The 24,635-nt window shown below is 46.2% G+C and overlaps 1 protein-coding gene across 2 annotated transcripts in view; it reads right to left on the bottom strand.

Annotated features, from left to right (window-relative positions):
- EYA2 (EYA transcriptional coactivator and phosphatase 2) overlaps positions 1–24,635 on the bottom strand; it is a 211,001-nt gene that overhangs the window by 33,110 nt on the left and 153,256 nt on the right. The window lies entirely within an intron of this gene.

Below are 24,635 nucleotides of genomic sequence, written 5' to 3'. Positions count from 1 at the left end.
AGATTAGAGAAATGAAATCTCTCTATATATAAAAGTCTAAGTGACCAAATGACCGAACGACTGTTTGACCGGTCACTATGATGGGCACTGACCACCAGGGGGCAGACGCTCAATGCAGACATCCTCCATGGGGTCTCAGATTGTAAGAGGGCGCAGGCCAGGCTGAGGGATCCCACCGGTGCACGAATTCATGCACTAGGCCTCTAGTAGTAGTATATTCAACAATAGAAAACCAAATTCAATGGAAAGAAATGAATCTGACTTCCATGTATTGACATGGATACACACAAAAAATATGATTGTGTGAAAGAGCAGTAATCTTCTAAAAGTTATACACTGAATATTATTACCATATATTAGAAACACATAAAATGTTCTTACATATTTTCCATGGGCACTTACATATTTATAAATATCAGAAAGGTTATACCTAGAGTCAGAACAGCAATTACTCCTGGCAGACAGAGAGGAAGGAACAGGAATTGGAGGTGATGATCAAAGTAAACCAGCATTATCTAGAATATTCTAAATTTTTTTAAAAGAGAAGGGATTCAAATAGTTATTGTATAATTAAAAATTAAAATAACCCTAGCTGGTGTGGCTCAGTTGGTTGGGTGTCATTGCATGCATCGAAAGGTTGCCGGTTCGATTCCTGGTCAGGGCACATGCCCTGATTTTGGGCTCAATCCCCAGTAGGGGGTGTGCAGCCCATCAATGCTTCACTCTGGCATCGATGTTCCTCTCTCTCCCTCTCCCTTCCTTTCTCTCTGAAAAATAAATAAATAAAAATAAAGAAAGAAAACAAAAAATCAAAGGTGCCCAAATGTTTCTGAGGAGAACCCTGAGGATACCAAGCTATTCCTTGAGCATTCTCGTTATTTCTGGTTTTCCTAAAATCTGCTTGCATGTTGCTTATTAGATTGTTCTGAACTGTGGAGGTGAGAGCTCCTTTCAAGAGGCAGAAAAGTCTGGAATAGCCCAAGACAGTGGTCGGCAAACTCATTAGTCAACAGAGCCAAATATCAACAGTACAAGGATTGAAATTTCTTTTTTTTTTTTTAAATATATTTTATTGATTTTTTACAGAGAGGAAAGGAGAGAGATAGAGAGTTAGAAACATCGATGAGAGAGAATCATCGATCAGCTGCCTCCTGCACATCTCCCACTGGGGATATGCCCGCAACCCAGGTACATGCCCTTGACCGGAATCGAACCTGGGACCTCTCAGTCCGCAGGCCGACGCTCTATCCACTGAGCCAAACCGGTTTCGGCTGAAATTTCTTTTGAGAGCCAAATTTTTTAAACTTAAACTATATAGGTAGGTACATTGTTATTAACTTAATTAGGGTACTCCTAAGGCTTAGGAAGAGCCACACTCAAGGGGCCAAAGAGCAGCATGTGGCTCGCGAGCCGCAGTTTGCCAACCATGGGCCCAAGAAAAGCACAACTGTCCTAGCAGTTAAGTAATGCAGAGTGTTACCCTAAAATATATTTAGGGCCAGACCACTTCATCCAAGTAGAAGATGTTTTTCCAGGGTTGCAAAGACTGAGAAAATAAGAAAAAAAAAGTTGGTGGCGACTCAGCATTAATGAAGTGAAGTACATCTGGAATAAGGGTAAGACGAAAGCCATCGCTTCATCGTGAGCCGCCTGCTGAATACGTCCCTAATATAATCCAGAAACACACCGCCCCGGTCTGGGCTTCAGTCACCCTGTGCAGCTCAGAGGGTGAGGACCCTCTGTCTGACCCAGCATGTCACCCAATGAAATAAAGCCTCCACGCCATGTTCCTCAGCTAATAAAAGGCCACTGACCCATTCGAGTCCACTCTGATCCCTCTACCATCTACTGTTGCCGTGAGGATGACATGAGATAGCACATGTGTAAACACCAGCCTGACACACAGCAGGCTATGCAAGCGCCCCTCATTGTCAAAATCCCGCAACCCACTCTCTTGCGCCCTTAAGCAGAGAACATGTAATCAGATGGTACCATCTCACATGAAAACCATTTTCTCCATCATTATATACTCTTTGGAGTAAAGAAAAAAAAAAAATCAGTGTTTAATTTCCTAAACAAGCAACAGCAGAAAGAGATTTGCTTTTAAGAAATGATCAGTTTAAACCAGAACAGAGAACTGAGAAAAGGGAATTTTTCCAAAGCAGGCTTCAATTTGTACCTTGTCCGTCCAAGGACTGTGCTGGGGGCTGAAGGGGTTGGGTGGATGGAATGTCATCTTTGAGAGTTTGGGGGTGGTTCTCTCCCAGTGAAGGAACCAATCAGACTAGGGCACTGCAGTTTTTTTTTTTCAATGCGCCCTAATGTTCTACAGATTCTCATGGTTTGGTTTTGATGGCGAGGTGGGCTATGCACCCATTCATTTCGGAGGCTCAGAGCGCTGGACACCCTCTCCCTGGGCCCCAGGCAGATGCTGAGGTCCTGGACGCCGTTCAGTAACCTAATTATTACACATTCTTGGCTAAGTTCTCTTAATTAGAAGAGTTGGTGGGGACTTTCACCATATGGACTGCTCTCAGATCTGCCTTGAGGATCAGTAAATAATTTTGTGACGTATGGTTGCAATTCCTGAATGGAGGGGAGAGGGTAGGAGCGTATAAAAGAAAGTCTTTCTTTTTTAAAATATATTTTTATTGATTTCAGAGAGGAAGGGAGAGAGAGATAGAACCATTAATGATGAGAGAGAATCATTGATCGGCTGCCTCCAGCACACCCCCTACTGGGGATCGAGCCAGTAACCACGGCATGTGCCCTGACTGGGAATCAAACCATGACCTCTGGGTTCATAGGTTGATGCTCAACCACTGAGCCACTCCGGCTGGGCAAGAAAGTCTTTCTAAAAACAAAATCAATCTGATGTCACACTCAAATGAGGAAAATGGCATGTGGATTCTTGGAGGTTTCAAAACTCGAACACAAAAGTTCATCAGGGTTCAGATGAGAGCAGTTGGGTCTCCACCAACCCCAACTTCCAAAGCTCCCCAATTCAACTGCATCCCTACAGGTCTACTTCCCAATCCCCATAGATTAGGAGGCAACCATTTTCATTAAAAATAAGCGATTGGTTGAACGGTCGAACGAATGGCTGGACACTCAGCATATTAGGCTTTTATTATATAGGATAGTTTGCTAATCCCTAGAATAGATGACAAAATGTCAGAGTATGTAATATACAGTAATGGTGAACTTCTATTTCGTTTGGAGTATATGTGTATGTGTGTTTTATATTGCAATGATTATTACTACTGTTACTATGTGACTTGTTTGAGGTCACCTCCAAGAGGCAGTGTGGGGACAGGAGCTCAGATTCCATAATCCTCTGGCTATGCCATGATGCCTGTCCCGGCTTCCTTGCTTCGAGAGCGGGTTGGCCTTTCATGGCCCAGCTGCATAACAAGAAAGAAGAGGTCCCCTCAGGCCGTTATAGAATCTGGTGGTCTCCACTTGAACTGAGCCATTTAAATGACTTCACTTGGGGTCCCTGTCTGTGCAGGAAAGGTTTAACTCAGCAGGCCTGGGGTGATCAAACCCTGCACATTCCTAGGAAAGACCTGTCTTCAAGACTGGCCCTTGGCTGGCTCCTGGTAGATGAGCAGCCTTGAGCCCTGAGACCACACAATCCCAGTTGCCCTGATAGTTTATGCTAACAACGTGATTTATGGGGAACACCTGTTTTTGTTCTGGGGGGCTGGCATCTGAGTAGCTGAGGTCAATCCCAAAGGCACACATGCCTATGTCATTGACCCCAAGAAGACCCTGGACATCAAAGCTCAGGTGAACTCCCCTGGTTGGCAACGCTTCCCGCGTGTTGTCACACATCAGTGCTGGGAGAATGAACTGGAGTGCGGGTGCTCCACTGGGTGGGAGAGGATCCCTGGAAGGTTGTGCCTTTTTCCCGGACTTCATTCCATTTGTTGACCTTAAGATGTTTTCATCGTCATAAACTGTAACTGTGAGTATAATAGCTTATAGGTCCTTCTCGCTACTCATCCAGCCGGAGGGTGTCTTGGGAACGCTCACTGCAGTGTCTTTATCAGACACCTTGAAAAAGAGGCAGCATGATAGTGTGGAGATACGTAATCTCTCTGGGAATGAATTTCCAATTCTGTAAATTAGTGGTTAGTCATTTCTAGTAAAGAACATACCCAGGATAATCTTACTTCATAGGCCTGGAGGGATCATAGTGACTGGTTCAGGATGGTCATGTGCTCAATGGGAGCCAATGAAAATTGGCTCTAGGACTTTAGCTATAAATATTGGGGAAGAGGAATCTTCTTAATTCTAGGGAGGCTCAGTTGGTAGACTCCACACTTGAGGATGCTGGCAGCCAGCCTGTCACGAACACAGGCAGAGCCTTCTTGGCAGTACACACATATTCACATGAAAGTATCTGGGGATCAGATCCCATTGCTCCTGAAGTCTACTGTATTTTTCCATGTATAAGACACCCCCATGTATAAGACGCCCCCCACTTTTCCAACCCAAAATTCAGAAATCAGTATTTTAAACATGTGGCTGGTTTTCCTCTTAAGGCCTTCTTCTTTTTTTGGCATCTTAAGGAGTTGTTCTTCCTGTTTTCTCCACTGTCTGCTCATATACTCAGTGGGAGAAGGTCCAAATTGTCTCTCTGCAGCTCTATTTTCATGCTCTTTTGCATAGCTGATTACATTCAGTTCAAATTTTGCAGAGTAAGAGAATCGCTTACTGGTATTTATCTTTTTATTTTTTGACATCTTTATGGGCTCAGAACGCTCCGGTCCCTGTTGCATCTGCGCATTCTCCACCTCCACCTCCACTTCCAATTAGGGCGTCAGCTGATGTCAGTAATAATAAGGCTCATGACTGGAGGAAGCCTGTTTGAAAAGGTATGGGCAGCTTTGTACCCTCGTGGCTCCCTCCTTGGGTGACTTCTGTGTATAAGATGACGATTTCAGAAAAAAAATAGCATCTTATACACGAAAAATATGGTACTTCTGGCCATTTCAAGTTACATGAGCAAATACATTTTCCTTTTGGGCTTAAATGAATGGATGTTGAATTTCTGTTGCTTATAATTGAAAGATTCTTGACTCTGCTTGCCACTTCCCCAGGTCTATAGAAAAATGGGTGTTTCCAACATTGACGATGTCTAGTGGGCAAGCTCAATAGTCATGTGGTTATGCTTCTACACATCTTAGCAACAACCAAGCTTTGCCAGACAGCGATTCAAAAAGACTGAATGTCTTCTCTTCTGATGACACCTCTAATCCCCCCACCCAAGGTGATATAAGCCAGATGCATGGAAGGGTCTTATTATTTGTTGAGTTATTATTTGTCTTAGAGCACATCTGTATGCTCTTCCTCCTCATTAAAAACCCACTAGCGCACAGCCAGCGGGATTGAGTGTTGACCTGTGAACAAGGGGGTCAGGGTTCGATTCCCGGTCAGGGCACATGCCAGGTTGTGGGCTTGATCCCCAGTTGGGGGCATGCAGGAGGCAGCCGATCAATAATTTTCTCTCTTCATTGATGTTTCTATCTCTCTCTCCCTCTCTCTCTCTGAAATCAATAAAAATATGTAAAAACAAACAAACAAACAAACAAACCCACTAGCTTCCCATGGCCTCTGAGTAAAGACAGCATCCTTCAGTGGCCACCATTTACTTCTTCGCTCCAGCCCATTTCTCTGCTCGTTGAACATGCCAAACTTACTCCTGCCTCAGTGCCTTTGCACTTGCTGTTGCCACTACCCAGAATTCCCTTTCTCCAGGCACTTCCAAGGCTGGTTCCTTTATGACATTCAGTTCCCACAAAGGACTTCTCTCATCATTTCATCTAGAGCAGGGGTTCTCAACCTTCTGGCCCTTTATAAGTACCGCGTGCTAACCGATTGCGCCACTGGAGCTCCGGCCGCCCTTCTGGCCCTTTAAATACAGTTCCTCATGTTGTGACCCAACCATAAAATTATTTTCGTTGCTACTTCATAACTGTAATGTTGCTACTGTTATGAATCGTAATATAAATATCTGATATGCAGGATGGTCTTAGGCGACCCCTGTGAAAGGGTCATTCAACCGCCAAAAGGGTAGCGACCCACAGGTTGAGAACCGCTGATCTAGAGTAATCCCAATGCCCACCCTCTACTCACTCTACATCCCATTATCCTGTTAAAGTTTTGACAGCATTTATCATTATCTGAAACTAGAGGCCTGATGCACAAGATTTGTGCACTGGTGTGTGTTTGTGTGTGTGGGGGGTGGGGGGCTGGGTTCCTCAGCTTAGACTGCACCCTCTCGCAGTCCGGGAGCCCTTGGGGGATGTGCAACTGACAGCTTAGGCCCGCTCCCAACAGGCCTAAGCCAGCAGTCCGACAGCCTTAGTGCTGCCGCAGAGGTGGGAGAGGATCCCACTACCGCCCAGCTTCTGGCTGAGCGGTGCTCCCCCTGTGGGAGCACACTGACCACCAGGGGGCAGCTCCTGCATTGAGTGTCTGCCTCCTGGTGGTCACTGCGTGTCATAGCGACCAGTCATTCTGCCGTTTGGTCGATTTGCATATTAGCCTTTTATGATATAGGATAACCTTATTTTTAAACTTTTGATTTTTGATGCTTCTACCTCAACCAGAAGACTCTATGAGAACTATTGCTATGTCCCTTGTACCTGGCACATAGTCCAATACACAGCAGGTGCTCAGTTAAGTATTTTTCAAATGAGTATATGAATGTGTGTGAGCTTTATATACATTATTACATTTCCTCCTCAAAATATTTTTCCTATTTCACAGATAAATCAAGACTCAAAGCAACCATGTGACTTGTCCGATAAGTGGCAGAGTTGAGATCCAAACCAGGACTATCTGCTGAGGTACCCCCCAAATCTTAACCTTTTTACTCACTGAATATGTCTCTGTTGGAACTAATAACATCAAATAAAATACTTTATTAGGGAAAAGAAGCTTAAGGCAGATTATCATCAGATTTTTTACAAAAATAAATGCCTCATTTAAAACGGTTGAATATCTACTTTTAGTGAAATGAATGATCCACTGAATGACATTACGCTTCCATCCTTGGAAGAACTGACAAGCAGCTGCCTTGAAAACTCAGCCCTGATTCTTGTCCCAGGTCTCAGGCTGGCTTTCCTTTCTATAACTGTTGGGCTTCGGGAGGATAAAGGAGGGCCCAGGGGGTGGGAAGATCTCCCCTTACTGCCTCTGAGCATTTGTGCTTTCATTTCCTGGACTGGATATGGAAAAGCAAAGTTCCCTTGTTAAATCCTCACTCCTCGCTGCCCTCCTCCCTGCCCCAACGCCAGGCTCTACTGGAACCAGACACCTTGGTGGAGATTGGAAATCAGATCACTTTAGCCGACCCTAGAGGGCCACAAATCCCTTCTTTGCTTCCCGGCCTCCCCACCACCGCCCCCCCCCCTCCCGTCCCCCCTTGCCCCCTCCCCACACACTTACTGGTAACCTATAACTTTTTTAGGATGTCACCCTAGGAGTCAAAAAGAGGTGTGATATGGAAAGACCCATTTTAGTAACCAACTTTAGGGTCTCTCTGGGTCCATTAATGGTATCAAGTGCAATATTTCCAAAGCAAACTTTCAGAAAGAACCCAACCAACCAACCAACCAACCAACCAGGCAAACAAAAAGCAAAAGCAAAAAACAACTCGATGTAAACGCCGTCTTGTTCTCTCAGTGACCTCAGGTCAGCTGCTTCCAGGTCTGTGTCGTCTTTATCGGGGCTGTCTCAGGCAGGATGCCGCCAGTCCTTTGAGATGAGAACAGGAAAGCCCACAGTCTTTACTCTGACATCCTGCCCATTAAGCTCCCTCCCAGTCCTAGTCCTCTGAGCAGACCCAGTCCCCGGGGTGAGCCCGCTGGGGCTGTTTGCTTCTCTGAGCGCTCCCAGGAGGGGAGGGTCTTGGTGGCTCCCAAGAGACACCAGGAGATTCCTGATCACTTCTCCGCATGAAGCTTCTGGGATGACGAACTTAGTTTTAACCCTGCTTCGGGCTCCTCATGAGGCCTTTCTGAAGGAAACTTGTATAACAAGTAGAGGTAGGTGTTTGGGAATTGGGATGCGGTTGTCCAATAGTCCTGTGCTAGCAAGTTCATCCATGGCTAATGTTTGGGTGAGAACTGTTAGCTCCTTAGATGTGTTTCTGAAAAACTTCTGGTGGCCTGGTGAACAGTCTCAATCACTAAGATAATTACTTATTTTTAAAGAAGCGGTTTGGCCCAGTCTTTACGGGGTCTGGTAGGTGAGCGCATTAATATTGCTTCTGTGTGTCTATAAAATGTCTCTAGAACGAAATGTGAGTGTTCAATAAATCCGGGTTTTCAGCCTCGGCACAGTTGACATTTGGGCCAGCTCATTCTTCACTGTGAGACTGTCCTGTGCACTGTAGGGTGTCTGGCCTCTACCCTCTAGATCAGTGGTTCTCAACCTGTGGGTCGCGACCCCTTTGGCGGTTGAACGACCCTTTCACAGGGGTCACCTAAGACCATCCTGCATATCAGATATTTACATTACGATTCGTAACAGTAGCAACATTACAGTTATGAAGTTGCAACGAGAATAATTTTATGGTTGGGTCACCACATGAGGAACTGTATTTAAAGGGCCAGAAGGTTGAGAACCACTGCACTAGATGCCAGCAGCACTCTTCACCCAGTGACAACCCAAATGGTCCCTAGACGTTGCCACAAGGTATTAGGGAAGCAAAATTGTATACCCCTCCCACACCCCACACTGGAGAACCACTGCTCTAAATGATTAAAATAATGAAAAGGCTTGGGCCTTAGTGGCCGTCAATCAACTTTGTGCTTACAGAGTGGGCAACCTTATTAACGAAACTGACTTTCTAACTAAGTGATGAGTTAAAAAAACCCACCATTTAATCTGTCAACCAGCCAAGTGGAAGAAGCTGTTTTCCTGTCTCGCTGTGAGACCCAGTGAGTAGGTCAGGACCCTCGCTGCACCGGAGATTTGTCTGCAAACCCGGCTCTGCCCTTCCTGCTGGAAGGTGTGTGACTGGGCAAGTCGCTGCGCCCGTTTCCTCGTCTGTCCCGCGTGGGTAGCTGTAGCATTTCCCTCCTAACGTGATGGGGAGAGCAGGTGAGCTGATACATTATGGAAAGCATGGTAGGTGGGTATGGGCTCAGCTAGTCGCCCTGGGGGTGAGTCCTAATTCACAGAATGACTTCTTCCTGGGGGCTCCTTCAGCACTTGCCCGTGGCTGTCCTTTTCCCAGGTACCACCTGAAGGCAAGGTCAGGGGATTACTGCAGGGCGGGAGCTCGGGTTGGCATTTTTCCATCTGGCCCTTCCTTCTTGTCTCAGGGCCCAGACTGCCGTGAGCCAGGCTTGTGTCTCGGTGGGACCCTGTCTGGGCTTGCAGACTTTTCTGCAAAGGGCAGACGTGCCCACTCTGGAGCCAGCTCACAAACACAGGCAGCCGGCCACCTGCGCTCGCCTTGCTTTTCTTGTGCGATTACCCCACCATCCCAGGACAATGAGCTTCTGCACCTCTCCTGGAATGGAGACCTCTCCACCCTCCCTCTTAAAGAAAAAAACACACAAACACACAAAACCAATCAAAGCCATCACACCATGCAAGCCAACTGGGCCTTTAAAAAAATCACTGCCAAGTAGCTGTTTACAAGCTGAACAAATAATTACTCTGCCACAAGGAAGAAAAGTATTAATTAAAGCCATTCATTAAACCAGCCTCCCTATTCTGTGGGGCTTATCTCTTGGAAGTGTCAGCCAGAGGTTAGGGATGGATTAACACACAATGGAGGGCTTTGCCAGTTAAGTCTCCTCCTTGTGGTTAGCTCTGAATAATAAAGTTGTCATTAAAAGAGAGAATTTAATGGTTTTAATTGGGTTTAATTACTTGGAAACTCCTGGAAAACAGATCAGCTTGTTTAAAAGAGGAAGACAAGAAAATGATGGTTGTAAAGAAAAAACAGGTTGATTCACATGTTTGAACAGTCAGGTTAAAAAACACACAACAAGCTGGCCATTTCATAGAACACAGAAAATAGGCCTTAGCTCAGCAAACGGGTCTATTTGTACTAACAAGAACTTTACCAAAAGAGCTGTAAGATAAATCCCGTCATCGTTGAATCACAAAAGAGTCAAGCTGGCTACAGCTGATAACAGCACGGTCAAATTCAAGAGAACAAAGAAAGATGTCTAAGCAGGTTCCTCTCTGGGAGCTTTACGTGAACGCAAAAGCTCACTCTCTCAGGTCGATTTATCCTTTGAAAAATGTTCTTTCAGCTGGAGAGATCTACCAGCTTTTAAAGCATTTTCCTAGGATGTAAATTCAAAGACAAAAGCAACAAATAAATAAGGCACATGGAGCTGCGCATGTAGAGCAGGGAACCAACTGTCCTCATGTGCCCCAGCTGAGGGGGCTCTCGGGACTTGGGACCTCGAGTGTTTAAAATGTAAAAGTTCCAGACAGACCCAGGTGAGATGATCACCCTGAACGCCCAGGACCAAGGGGCACTGCGGGGCATGGAGTTTACAGAAGTTCATACCAAGCGCCTAGAACTGAGCCTGACACTCAGCAAGCCCCTGCTGAGTCTGTCCAGCACCAACACTCCTCCTCAGCACGGTGAGTCTTCAGCGAACCTTCAGCGTGCCTTTCACGGAGGGGACATTCTTACACAAGCGGCAACACGCTTCTAAAGCTGCAGTTCTTTAAAAGACTTTTATTTATTCACTGATTATTATTTATGATAGTTATCCATTTAGTCTACAAAAGCTATTTACTGTGTATCAGGCACAGTATTAAGCATTTCACATGTATTAGCTCATGTAAACCTCCCCCACAGACCCTACGAGTAAGTATCATTGCTATTAGGCCCATGTCACAGAGGTGGAAAGTGAGACATGGGGAGGCAAAGTGACTTGCCTGAGGTCACCTGGCTAAGGAGTGGAGCTGGCTTTGAACCTGAGCAGTCTGGCTCCAGAGCCCATGTTACAGACTAGAGGTGGGTGACCTTCTCTATAAAGGGCCAGACAGCAAGTATTTTAGGCTCTGTTGCCCATATGATCAAGGTCACAACTACTCAACTCTGCTGTTGTAGCAAAAAAGCAGCCATAGACAATATGTAAACATGGGCATGGCTGTGTTCCAATAAAACTTTATTTAAAAAAAACAGGTGGCGTGCTGGATTTGGCCCACAAGATGAATCACAAAAGTCTGCCAGCTGCTGGTGTAGACCATTATGCTAACTGGCTCCTTGCTCTCAGACAAGAAAGTCCCTTGCCCCATGGAGCTTGCATTCTATTGGAGGGGGAGGGCCGGGAAAAACTAAGGCACATTTCAGACTGACAGATGCTCTGAAGAAAATCATGAGGATTGCTGGAGGTGGTGGTGGTGGTGGGGGGGGGCAGAGTGGGGGGAGAGAGAGAGAGAGAGAGAGAGAGAGAGAGAGGGGGGCACACAGCAAATATGTCTGTGTTTGTGTGTTTTATAGAGGACTACTAGAGAGGGGTGGTCAAGTTCTCTCTGGGGAGAAACAGGGTTAGACGGAAAGTTCTGAACTTGGGGGCCTTGTGATTGGCTGTGGTCAGCTGGATACGGAGGGGCTGGGAATCGTCTCTGGAGTTCTGGGTCTGGTTCCTTCTCTGCCACTTGCTAGCTTGGTAGTCGTGCCTCAGTGTCCTTCTGGGTAGAATGATGACCTCCATGTCTACCTTGTAGTTTTGTCTTGAGGACCAAGGATATGACTCGTGACCTAGTGCCATACATGTGGGGAGAGATTTATAGTTTTTATCCCTATAATTGAAGGTGTCTGCATATGGCTTATATGCTACTAACCGAAAGTCACTGTGAAAGTAAATACTTTTTTTTTATTTAGCTCTAGACACATAAATTTGACAATGAATGAAATGGACCAATTCCTCGAAAACCACAACTACCAAAACTCACCCAGGATGAAACAGCTATAAGTATGAAAGAAACTGAATTCACAGTTAAAAACTTCCAAGAACAAAGTCTCCAGGCTCAGTTGATTTCACTGGAGGATTTTACCACACGTTTCAAGAAGAATTAGCACCAATTCTCCACGATCTTGGCCAGAAAAGAAAAGAGGAGGCCACGCTTCACAACTCATTTTATAAGGCCAGTATTTCCCTGACACCAAAACCAGCTGAAGAGGATCTAAAAAACATACGAACAAACAAAACACCCTAATTTTTAAAGTAAAAAATGCTCATCTTTTCCCAGCTCCGGGAAGTTTGTGCTCCTTCAGCAGTTCCCACAGTGCGCTTTGGGAAGCAGGCGATTCGCAGGCTGGTCTTTTGAGGTCAGTGGGGCAGGAATGGTTATTCCAATTTTACAGATGAGCCAACCTCTAGCTAGTTAGTCCCAAACTATTTTCACCAGCTCAAAGAGACACTCCATATCCCCGAGGCATATCTCTACGGCTTTACGTATTCTGGACATTTCATGTGAATAGAACCACACAACCTCTGAACTGTCGTGTCTGGCTTCTTTCACTTAGCATAATGGTTTTGGGGTCCGTCCACATTGCAGCTCAAATCAGAACTTCATGCCTTTTTATAGCTGGAAAACATTCCATTGTATGAATATCCTACGATGTGTTTATCCATTTATCCATGGGTGGATTTTTCCAAAGAGATTCTTAAACCGCATATTTCTACTTTGAATTAGGCCCCCTCAGGAGAACGTGCACGGGAGTTTCCCCCTCACCCTGCCATCAGAAAGGCCTGCAAGTTCACTAATTCACAGAAGAAGTGTGGGAAGCAGGCATGGTGGGGGGAGACCTCCCATTTCCCCTAAGACAACCACCTCGACACCTCCTGCCATCCACGGAGCGACACCCTCATCACCAGAGGCTCATGGGATTTCCCGAGATCTCTGGACAGCTCAAGAGCCCTATTGTTGGGAAATAAGGACCGTGAAAGGGTAGGTGGGGCGCTGGGGGAGACAGCTTCTCAACCTGCTAGCTAAGTGTGAAGGAAAATTGTTCCCATTCTTTAGGTTCGCAGGGTGCCTGGGATACTTTTTCACCACTTAGCATTGTGAGCGGCAAGTCCTATAGTTACAGAAGACAAAAGAGCTTCTCACTCTACCCCAACCGGCAATTTGTTGTAGGTTGTGCACAGGAGACTTAAATCCCTCTTATTACTATTATTTTTTTTCAGATGCCCTTCGGCATGCATTGAAGGGCGGGACTAAGAGAAGGGGGGAGGGGGGGAGTTGGCAAAAGACGCCTGGGGAAGCAGCTGGCATGTGTTGGATTTGTGGGCGGAAAATGAGAGCACTCGGGAGCCTTAACTAGCCCGAAACTCTCCACCGAAGATGAGTGATTCTGCGAGGTCTCTCTCCAAGCAGCAGCGAGCGCGAGCCTTCAAAGGCAGTCTCTGCTAATGAGCACTTTTCTGACAACCCCAAACCATCTCTAAAATATATTTTATGTTGGAAATAATCCTTTAATGCTCTAAAATATATAAGCAGAGGCACTTGGCATGGAAGCCTCCTGGCTCAGGGAAGCGCTATTACAGGGGATTAAATCTACAAAGGGTCGCCCCCCCCCCCGCCCCCAGCCCGTGGCCCCTGCAACTGTCATTCACCTCTAGGACATCTTTCAAAGCTCCCAGCCTCCTCCTCAGCCACCCCCGCCAGAATGACAACTGCAGATGTCTGCTTCTTACCCTTACTGGATGGAAAGAAGTGATGAGTTAAGTCACCATCCCTAGTCCTACAAAGCAAATAATCACTGCTGGAGAGGGCCAATCAAAGCCATCATTTCTTTATTAGCCACAAAGACTAAATGCCTTTTACTTAACGGAAAAAGAGCTGGAGGGGGGAGGGACTTAAATACAAGGTTTAACCCCCAGTGGGGGAAAGAAATCTCCGACTTCCTCAGAAAATCCTTTCCAAATTGTATTCATCTTGACTTAATCCACATCTACCGAGTGAATTAGGCAGTATTTATTTTGAAAATCTATTTTATAGAGTTCCAAGGACTCTGTTTTCCTTGGGCAGGGCTGGAGGCCGCTGCGAGGGAGGCCCGGCCAGGCCTGAAACTTTCAAGGTGCTCGCCTCACATGGCTAACACAAGGTAAATAAACACAGCTGAGCCCGGAGAAACGGGAAGGTTTTCTCATTAAAGAAATAAAATAAACAGATGTCCTTAAGCACTTTGGCTTGTGTTTTGTCAGAGGATGGAAAGCTCTGGATGGCTGAGGGCAGAAGTGAATTAAGAGCTGCATCTCAAGGTAGACGGGGAAGAAAGAAAAGGCAAGACTCTGCGGTCCTCTGAATTAACTAATAGTCCTCCAGAGAGAGCACTTTTGATTTGAACCTTAGCAACTTCTACAAATAGTTTTTAACTGCGGGGTCATAAAAGCATTTTTTTTTTAAATTTCTTCTCAGTTTGTAAAGCAGTAACGGACAGGCCAGGCCGTGTATCGCCAACTGGATCTGATTACATCCCGATGGCACTGCGCTGGGGATTGGATTCTGGAATCTGAGCCGGGATCCTGTAATAACACGGCTGAGGAATGGTTCCGGGGAGGACTGGCTGGGCGCAGGGGCACAGGGGCCAAGATCTGGCCAGGCGCCCCCTACACAGCCTCTCCTAGGTACACAGGAGGCTGGCTAGATCCATGGGAAGAGCTGTCACCAGGTGAATTCATGGCTTACATCTCACGTCACAGACTAATGTGTGAAGGAATCACCGGAGGTCAAGTTGACATGTCCATCCTAGTTCAGTACCTCTGCAATGGGACCCGAGACTGCATTTCTAGCAGATGCTGGTCTCTGGACCACATTTCCGGTAGCCAGGAGGGCTTGTGTTACCACAGGGGTCTGGCAGCGAGGAGTTTCAGTTCTGATCAGAAGTCTGAGCAATCACACCCCCTCGATGTCTTAGTATGGGTCTCCCCGAAGCATACCCCCAGCCTGGGATTCAGGTGCAAGCAGTTTCCCGGCGAGGCGACCCTGGGAAGCACTGGTGGCGGAGCGTGGAAGTAACGGGGAGAGGAAGGACGTCAACAAGGGTGGGTGAATGAGCAGGCTGCTGCCGTGGGCAACAGGGGCTCCGTTTCTCTGGGTGACATGTGGGAGACCATGAAGAACATCCCAGAGTGTCACAGGTACCCAGCCATCATGCCTATGAAAATGGGGAGGCTGCAGGGATAAAGGTGGGGCCTTAACTATGCTGCTAACTGAAAATTCAATCCCAGCATGTTTATTTATTTTATTTCAGAGAGGAAAGGAGAGGGGGAGAGAGAGAGAAACATCAATGATGAGAGGGAATCATTGATCAGCTGCCTCCTGCATGACCCCAACTGGGGACTGAGCCCGGAACCTGGGCATGTGCTCTTGACCAGAACCGAACCTGGGACCCTTCAGTCAGCAGCCCAAACCGGCTAGGGCTATTAGCAATGATTTCAGAACTCAAGAAAATGCCAGGGGACACAACTAATCCTGTGTTCAGGCCATATCTGGCCCTGGATGGCCAGTTTGAAACTAATCTCTTCAGATTGAGCAGGGCACCTGGCCCTTTAAAAGTATAACATGGAAGGAAGGCCTGGAAAGGATTCTGCTCAGTAGACAACAAGGATCACCTGGCCCAGGCCCCTCACCTGCTGAAGTGTCAGTGGCCCCAAGCCTCGGGGAGCCACTTGCTCAACACCCCACAGCTTCTGCTGAGCTCTGCTGGGGGCCGAGCTCGGGGCGAGGCCAGGCAGGTGGCACGCAGCATCTCGGCCCTGGAGTGGTGCTGACAGGCCTCTGTGTTGTCAGTGTGGATACTTGTTCCTTCGAGGGCAGGCACCCTGGAATCTCCTTCTGCCGTGCTTGCAGTCACACATGCTGAAAAGTCCCTATCCACAAGCTATTTATTTATTTGTGTATTCAACAGATATTTGTCGGGTGGATGTGCCAGGCACTGCTGGGTGCCAGGGGATGAAGCTATGGACACATCAGACCCAGTCCCTGTGCTCGCGGAGCTCATGGCCAGGCAGAAAGTTCATTCCAGTGCTTCTTATTTTCTCCCTGAGGACATTCCCGTGAATCCTGGGGCCGAAGCGTAGTGAAGAGTAGTGGCCACATCCTAACTTTCATTCCTTCCAAGCTGGGTAACCTTGGCTCAATCACTCCACCTCGGAGCCTCAGCTTCTCCACAAATGGGCGCAGTAGGAGAAGCCATGCCTTCGTATGGGTTTGTGGTGGGGATTCAACGAGAGAGAAGGGGTAAGGTTCGGAGCAGCCCTAAAAGAATCTTGCCACACGGTTGTCTGTGCTGGGGGAGTTAGCGGAGCCTGGTGTCCCCCCTGTGGGGACTGCGGATAAGGAAGACATGGAACTCTGGGTTCAGAGCAGCAGTTTCTCAATAGCAGCACGATGGACATTTGGGGCTGGATAATTCCCGGCTGTCGGGACCATCTGTGTGTGGCAGGACATTTAGCAGCATCCCTGGCCTCCATCCACTAGAGGCCAGTAGCACTCCCCTAAGACGTGACAACTACAAATGTTTATGACATTGCCAGATGTCCTATGGGGCAAAATCACCTCCAGCTGAGAACCACTGAGTTGGGCTTGTGGCAATGTGGAAGCATCTAGAATAGTGGTTCTCAACCTTCTGGCCCTTTAAATACAGTTAGTTACTCATGTTGTGACCCAACCATAAAATTATTTTTGTTGCTACTTCGTAACTGTAATGTTGCTACTGTTATGAATCGTAATGTAAATATCTGATATGCAGGATGGTCTTTGGCGACCCCTGTGAAAGGGTCGTTCAACCGCCAAAGGGGCCGCGACCCACAGGTTGAGAACCGCTGATCTAGAACCACCGTGCAGAGGGGGAAACGTGAGAAGCACGGGGTTAAACAATGCCGTTGACATAAGTGACAAATTAATGCACACAAAAGAAAAATTCAAGTTTTACAGGAAAGCAAACAAGAAGCTGCACATTAAACCATGGGGAGAGGCGGGGGAGGAGCACGAGTGGGCCTAAAAGGAAATACACCTACCTGTTCTAGATGAGACAAGAAGGGCCTTCCTTGTGTGTGGACAAAGAATATGAGTAACTCAGTGTCTGCATCTGAGGTCCAGCTTATAAGAACATTCACAGCAGAGCCCTTGGCAATCAGTGAACATGCAAAAAACGGGAGCATTTGTCCAACAGGAATTTGCTAGTTGGCAATAGAGTGAGAAGAGTCCAGGTCCCTTCAGAGGGAGACCATGGACAGAAAGCAGAACATCCTTGTAGCCCAGGGGGTGAGAATAAGGAATCATGTTGCATCTGTGGTTGGTTCTGCCTTCAAAATACATCCAGACCTCTGCACTTCTCACCACCCCATCACCACCAATCCTTCCAAACAACCATCATCTTTCCGCTGGACTGGTGCCGCAGCCTCCTCACTGGCCTCCCTGCTTCCAACCTTGCCCTTCCACAGTCTACTCTCCCCAGGGAGGAGCAGAGAGATTCTTTAAAAATTTAACTCAGACCCTGTCCTTCCTCTACTCCAAACCACCATGGCTCCCACTGTAGAGCAAAAGCCAGTAGAATTACTACTCTCCCCTTCGCTTGCTCTGCTCCATCCACACTAGCTGCCTTCTTGGCCTTCAAACCCACCAGGCAAACTGCTGCCTCAGGCCCTTTGCACTTGCCATTCCCTTTGCTCTTTCACTAGATAGCTGTTCCTCCACTCCCTTCAAGTCTTTATCAAAAATTCACCTTCTCCATGAGGCCTCCTTCCCTGGTCACCTCTCCCTAAATTTATTTTCAACCTGTTCCCCTGCTATACTTCATATACCCGCCTTTTGGACCTTGCGGACCACCGGTGGGCGACCGCTGCTTTAAAGGACATTATAAATAAAGTGGGGGGGGGGGGAAGCTACAGAATGTGAGAAAATATTTGCAAATTGTATGTCTGATAATGGACCAGTATCCAGAATATATAAAGTACTCTTACAACTCAACAATAAAAAGACAAACTAAAAAATGGGCAAAGGATTCGAATACTATAGCTATTTCTCCAAAGAAGATACTACAAATGGCTAATAAGCAACAGAAAACATCATTAGTCAGTCAACATAATTAGTCATTAAGGAAATACAAATAAAAATTACAATGAAATACCACTTCACATCCACTAAGACAGTGGTTCTCAACCTTTGGGCCCTTTAAATACAATTCCTCATGTTGTGACCCAACCATAAAGTTATTTTCGTTGCTACTTCATAACTGTAATGTTGCTAGTTATGAATCATAATATAAATATCTGATATGCAGGATGGTCTTAGGCAACCCCTGTGAAAGGGCTGTTCGACCGCCAAAGGGGTCGCGACCCACAGGTTGAGAACTGCTGCACTATAAGAGGACTATAACCAAAAAGACCGACAATAACAAGTGACGGTGAGAATGTGGAGAAACTGGAGCCCTTACACTTTGCTAATGCGAATGTAAAATGATGCAACTACTCTGGAAAACTGTCTGGCAGATACTCACAATGTTAAACCTAGAGTTACCATATGACCTAGCAATGCCACTCTAGGTATATACCGAAGAGCACTGAAAATGTACGCTGAGTGGCCAGGTTATTATGACCAGCCAGATTATTATGACCACCCCATCAGTACAATGAAGTGAATTAGTTATGCAAATAATAATAATAATAATAAAACCTTGAGAGTATTTGCTTAGGAAGTTTTCAATACTCAGTATTTTTGGAAGTGTCAATGAAGTACTGATGGGGTGGTCATAATAATCTGGCCACTCAGTGTATGTCCACACAAAAACCTGTACATGAATGTTCATGGCAGCATTGTTCATAATAGCCAAAAGTAGTAACAACCCAACTGTCAAGTGATGAATGATAATCAAAATGTGGTAGAATGGAAAACTATGTGGCAATAAAAAGGAAAAAAGTACGGTGCATCTACAACATGGATGGCCTCTGAAAAATGATGCTAAGGAAAAGAAGCCTCACACAGAAGACCACATAATGCATGATTCCATTTATACAAAATGTCCAGAAGAAGCAAATCTATATAGAGGGAAAGATCAGTGGTTGTCAGGGGCTGTGGGGAGGGGGAAATGGGGAATGTTTCTTAATTGATATGGGTTTCTTTTGGGGGATGAAAATGTTTTAAAATGAGACAGTGGTGATGGTTGCACAACTCTGAATATACTAAAAACCACTGAACTGTACACATTAACACGGTAAACTCATGGGATGTGATTATATCTCACTAAAGCTGTTATTTAAAATCACACAACTGGACCTGGAGTTGCGTTTCCAACTGGTATTGAGCTGTCTGGAAGGCAAGTTACAGAGCAGGAGTCTGGGCCGAGCCACCATGAAACCCAGGACTGCTGAGTAATCCCTCTTAGAATCCTGGCCACGGGCACAGACTCCTGACCACCTTGCCTTTGCCTGATCTCAGCTGGAAAACACAGAGTTCAGGGACAGGGCGGGAGGAGGAGAGGTCAGGAAAGAGGTGGCAGTTTCTGGCTACACCAGCTCTCCAGGGAATTCCTAATGGATCCACAGCATGTGGGCAGTACAGACACCAAAGGGATGCTCTGGCTCTGAGAACTGGGAAGGAAGAAATGGAAAGGAAGTGGAGAGATGACAGCCTCGAGCAGCACATGCTCGGACTGGGAACAGGAAGAGAGCCCAGTTTCTGTTTTAAAACTCAAACATTCTGTTTTGAATCATTCCTTAATCATTTTAGGTCTGTTGGTCTTATTTCCCTAAGTAAACAGTGAGCCACCCCGTTGGCTGGGACCACAATTGATATGACTTCTGCTTCCTGTACAGTGCCCAGCACAATGGCCACAAGCAAAAGGCTGCTGGTCCTTGGTGTGGATGTACAGGGGTCTTGGACTTCAGAGCCAATTCTGGACCTCCATAGTCCTCACCCTCTTCTGGAAAGAGCACTTCAGTTTCTTTTGGGGGACCACTTCTTTTCATGGGGTTCATTTGGTTGGGATGGAGCTGACCTGATTCTCTACTCTCTCCATGCCAGAAATGGGCTCTTGATCTAGGCTTGCCAATCAGAGGCACAGAGGTTGGTGAATGGATGGGCATTTGACCCAGTTTGGGCCAGTGAGATTCGAGCCTGAGAGTTGTGCTGGCATCTGGGAAGTAGAAGGCCTCCTTTTTAAGTTGGGATTGCTGAGAGGGAGTCACTATATGAAGAAAGTTGGCTAAGGGGTGCAGAAACACTAAACCCTGAGAAGATTGCTTGAGCTCTCCTGGATCCAGCCCAACCTGAATCCCATATACCCCTGGAATTTTCATTTCTTGTGATCCAATAAGTTTCCATTGTAGCCTAAACATTCCATTCTTCAAACTGAGAGTCCTGCTTGATACTAGCTATTGTTTTTTCTTTTTCTTTTAAAATTTTTTTTGATAATACTAGATATTAATACACAACTCAACTCCAGGTCCAGTTGTGTGTTTTTAAATAGCAGCTTTAGTTGATAATACTAGATATTAATAATAAGCTCCACATGGCCGCAGCTACTGGAAAAGCACAAAGAGAAAGAGCTATGGGCCGAAAGTCAAGGCCAAGTATTTTGGCTCTGTTATGAATACCCTGACTATATAACCTCCCTGTGCCTCAGTTACTCTGTTTGCAAAGTGGGGCTCACACTCTCCTGTTCCTCTAGATTTTCTATAATTCTATGACTTTCAAGTTTATAGTCCAGACTTCTCTTTGGAGCTTCAGACCTACAAATCCAATTGAACAGAACTTTTGAACAGCACTGATTTTATTTTTCCACAATATTTTTCTTTCATTGTTCTTCCTCTTATTACATGGTACTTTGTCTTCCAATATCAATTCTTCCTTTCTCCCTCTGAGAATAATAGCCTCTAAATTTTAATGGGGCATATGACTAGACTACATGTCTCAGACTCCCTTGCAGCTAGGTGTGGCCATGTGATCAAATTCCAGCCAATGGGATGTGAGTGGAAATGATATGTGCAACTTCTGGGTCTGGCCTTTAAAGAGAGGGACAAAAAAATGAAATAAAATGAAAGATAGAGGGGTGAACTCACCTTTTCTTCTTCCCCCTTCTAACTGGCTAGAATCCAGACACAGAGTGAGCTATGTCTTATCTTGGCAATGAGGGCAATGCTCCAGGGATGGCAAAGAGTAAGACAGAAGTTCCCTGGCACCCTACAGCAGCCTTGCCAGCTTGAACTGCTATACCTGTTAGGCTAGGGGAATTCTCTATCTTGTTTAAGCCACAGTTATTTTGAATCTCTCTCAGGGTTGCTGGATTTAGTAAGTAAAAAATACTCATTTCTCACCTAAGAGAGAGATGGAGGAGAGAGGGGGGAATTCTACAAGAGTAATGAAGATGGCACAGGACACCTGGGGGCTCCAATAGCTTCTCACCTCAGTTTCCCCAGTACATTCTGAGAGCATAGGAGGCAAGTGAGCCTGAAGTCTGACTCTTATTCTGTCCTGGATGATCTTTCGCTAAGCCTCAGTTTCTCTTTATGTACTACGAAGACTAACTGGGCATGATTGTCTCCTAGGTCCTTCCAGCTCTGACCTTCTGTGGTTCTGTAATTCTAGGATGAATGTTGAAATTCAGATGCTAGCCCTAGCTGGTATTGCTCAGTGGATAGACTGATGGCCTGTGGACTGAAGGGTCCCAGGTTCAATTCCTGTCGGGAGCACATGCCCGGGTTGCTGGCTTGATTCCCAGTGTGGGGCATGCAGGAGGCAGCCAATCAATGATTCTCTCTCATCATTGATGTTTCTATCTCTCTCTCCCTCTTGCTTTCTCTCTGAAATCAATAAAAAAATATATTTTTTTAAAAAAGATATGTTCACTCAAAAATGATATGGCATTAAAAAAAGGAAAGAAATTCAGATGCTAATGGGGCCAGGAGGGCCCCATAAACAAATTAAATAGGCCAGGTTGGGGCTGTGGATGGGCTGGAGAGCATACGGCCTGGTAATAAAAGCAGTTGCTACTCTGCTCCTGCTGATAGCTGCCTTTGGGAATGTAGGATTGCCAAACTTTCTAATTTTTCAAGAAGAGCTAGAAATCTAGATTGTTTTGGTCTGTGCAGTCTCCTGATTTTTAAGTGTTGGCAACAAATTCACATTTTTCCAAGCACTCTAGAGACCAAACTAAAAATGTCTGCAGGCTGAATTTGGCTGGCGGCCATCAGTTAGAAATCTTTTGTTTTGGTATTATTTTCCTTCCTTCCTTCCTTTATTCAACAAATATTTATTTGATGCCCATTATGTGGGGGGCATTGTTCTATACCCTGGGGATAAAGCAACAAACAAAGCAGGAGAAAGAGTGCCTGTCGTCACACAGCTTTCATTCTAGAGAATTATGCTGATTCATTCATGCAGCAAATATTTATTGAGCAATTCTGGCCCATGCATTGACTTGTTGGGTTGATAAAATAATGTTCATGGTCCCTGCTTTCACAGTACATATATCCTAGGAGGGATAAGGACAATAAGTATAGAATTATGATTATAAATGAAAAATACAGTTATGAGGAAAGATGCAATTTAGATGGAAAGTCCTCTTGGAGGAACTGAAAAGATAAATAAATCTGACCTTGTAAAAGAACTTTCTAGATACAGCAAAGGCTTCTAATGTGCCTCTTTCCCAGGTCCCCTCAGCTGTCACCATTCCTGTACATGCAAAGGCTTTCCCTGCCCTCAACCCTTGATAGAAGGGAACCTGTAGATAAATATCCCAGCACCCTCATTCTTTGGGTGGGTCAACTCTGAGGGTTCCCAGTGGGATCGAACCCCAGTGACCACAGTAACTATTTATGCACACTACATGGGCTGCCTCATTTCCTCCCTCTGCATCGGGTGTCTCTTGGAACCTACCCCCAAATAAATTACCGACACTCATTTGTCTGAGGCTCTGTTTCTGGGAGAAGTCCAGCAGATATGGGAGAGAACGTGGCAGGTTCAAGGACAGAAAGCAACTCAGGATGAGTAGGAGGAGATGGGGCTAGAGAGTGGGGCAAGAGCCAGCTCCTGAAGAGCCCTGGAGGGTGGGGTCAGGGCTTGTCCATGGGGAGCCCACTGATGGTTTTTCGGTAGGGGGAGTGATAGGACCAGGCTTGTGCGGGGGGCTGTAAAGGGCAAGAGTGGGAGCTGGGAGACCAGATAGCTGGAGGCGAAGGTAGCTGGGATTAGGTGTTAGGGTTGGAGAGGTGGCTGGCAATGAGGACTCATATGGACCAGGTGGCATGGGGTTTTGAAAGCAGCTCTTGGCTTTGTCCCTGTCTTGAGGGAGCCCGCAATTTGGTTTAAGAAGCGGTGGTGGGACACAGACACAAAAATCATCCTTAAGATGACAAAGCACTATACAATTCCCGAGAACCGATGGCTGCAGAAGGTGCAGAACTTCAGAGTGGGCTATCGCTAAGGGCAAGGAGAGTGAAGCAATGCTTTTTAGGGAAGGTGACTTGACCAGGGTGAGGGTGGGTAGAAAAACCACAGAACACCAAGACCTAGAGAGCAACTCACTACAGCAGCCCCTTGAACAGCCCCCTTTTGGCAATGGTGGCCGACTCCACTCTGGGCGCTTTCTGCAGCTCTCGACTCTGCCCTCCTTTACCTAACCTGTGCACAGCCAAACACGCATGCCGGACTCCCACAGGCACTGCTAGACATATTAACGGCATTCCTACAACCATAAGAGATTTCTGCACCACCAACACCATTTTTATATTCTTTACAACATAATGGCAGACGATAAATCTATCTTGCTAATTGCACATCCAGCTTGTTATACCTCCCATAAAAAACACGAGCAGCTGGAAAAGCCATGAGGTGATGTCAAATCATATTCCTGGTCTCTAAACAGAAACAGAAATATTTTCCAGGCGCTGGTGAGTCTCATGGTTCCTACCCAGGCGTGGAAGCAGCTGCCAATAGGTCGTTCACCCCGGATGAGATGGGAACTCGCCAGTCCTCGGAAGCTCCGCCCTCCCACCCCCACCTGTCCCTGAGGGGAGGGCAGACATCTGGTGCATCCACATGTGTTTTGTTGGGAAGCCCACAGGATGAATGCAAAGAATAGGCAGGGGTTGGGTGTTAGCAGTTGGGTCCATTTTTGCATTCTTCAGGTGGTTTCAATGTTTCTTCCATTCACCACCAATCAGCCCATAGCAATTGCCCAGAATTCTAAGGGAATGGTTCCCCAACATAATTTGTCAAGGATACATTTGCAAAGCTGTTGCTAAGTTCCATGTTGGAGCTGACAAAATGCCTCCCCCTCATCTCAGAAAAAAAACGGAAGGAAAATTAAATGCATCTGCTGGAGACACTAAGATAAACAACAGGGAAGAAGAAAAAGATTTCACCTCGTTTCATTTAAAGCTAGGATTACTGGTTTGGGCTGCAGCGTATCCTGGCCCTCTCAGAAAGAAGGTAGCCAACGACTATGAGCTTATAGCTTATCAAGTGGGTTGTTGAATGCTTCATGTGTTGGAAGAAAAGGCATGGGAGACAATGGAAGGGAAAGCTAATTAAATTTTCACATGTCAAGGGGAAATTCCATAGGCTTTCTCCAACATAGGCAGACCCAAAGGGACTGCTTTTGTTAGAGAAGCTGCCTCATAAACTGC

The sequence above is a fragment of the Myotis myotis genome, unplaced genomic scaffold, assembly GCF_014108235.1.
Source record: "Myotis myotis isolate mMyoMyo1 unplaced genomic scaffold, mMyoMyo1.p scaffold_m19_p_9, whole genome shotgun sequence".
NCBI lineage: Eukaryota > Metazoa > Chordata > Mammalia > Chiroptera > Vespertilionidae > Myotis > Myotis myotis.
This window is presented reverse-complemented; position numbering and strand designations above follow the sequence as displayed.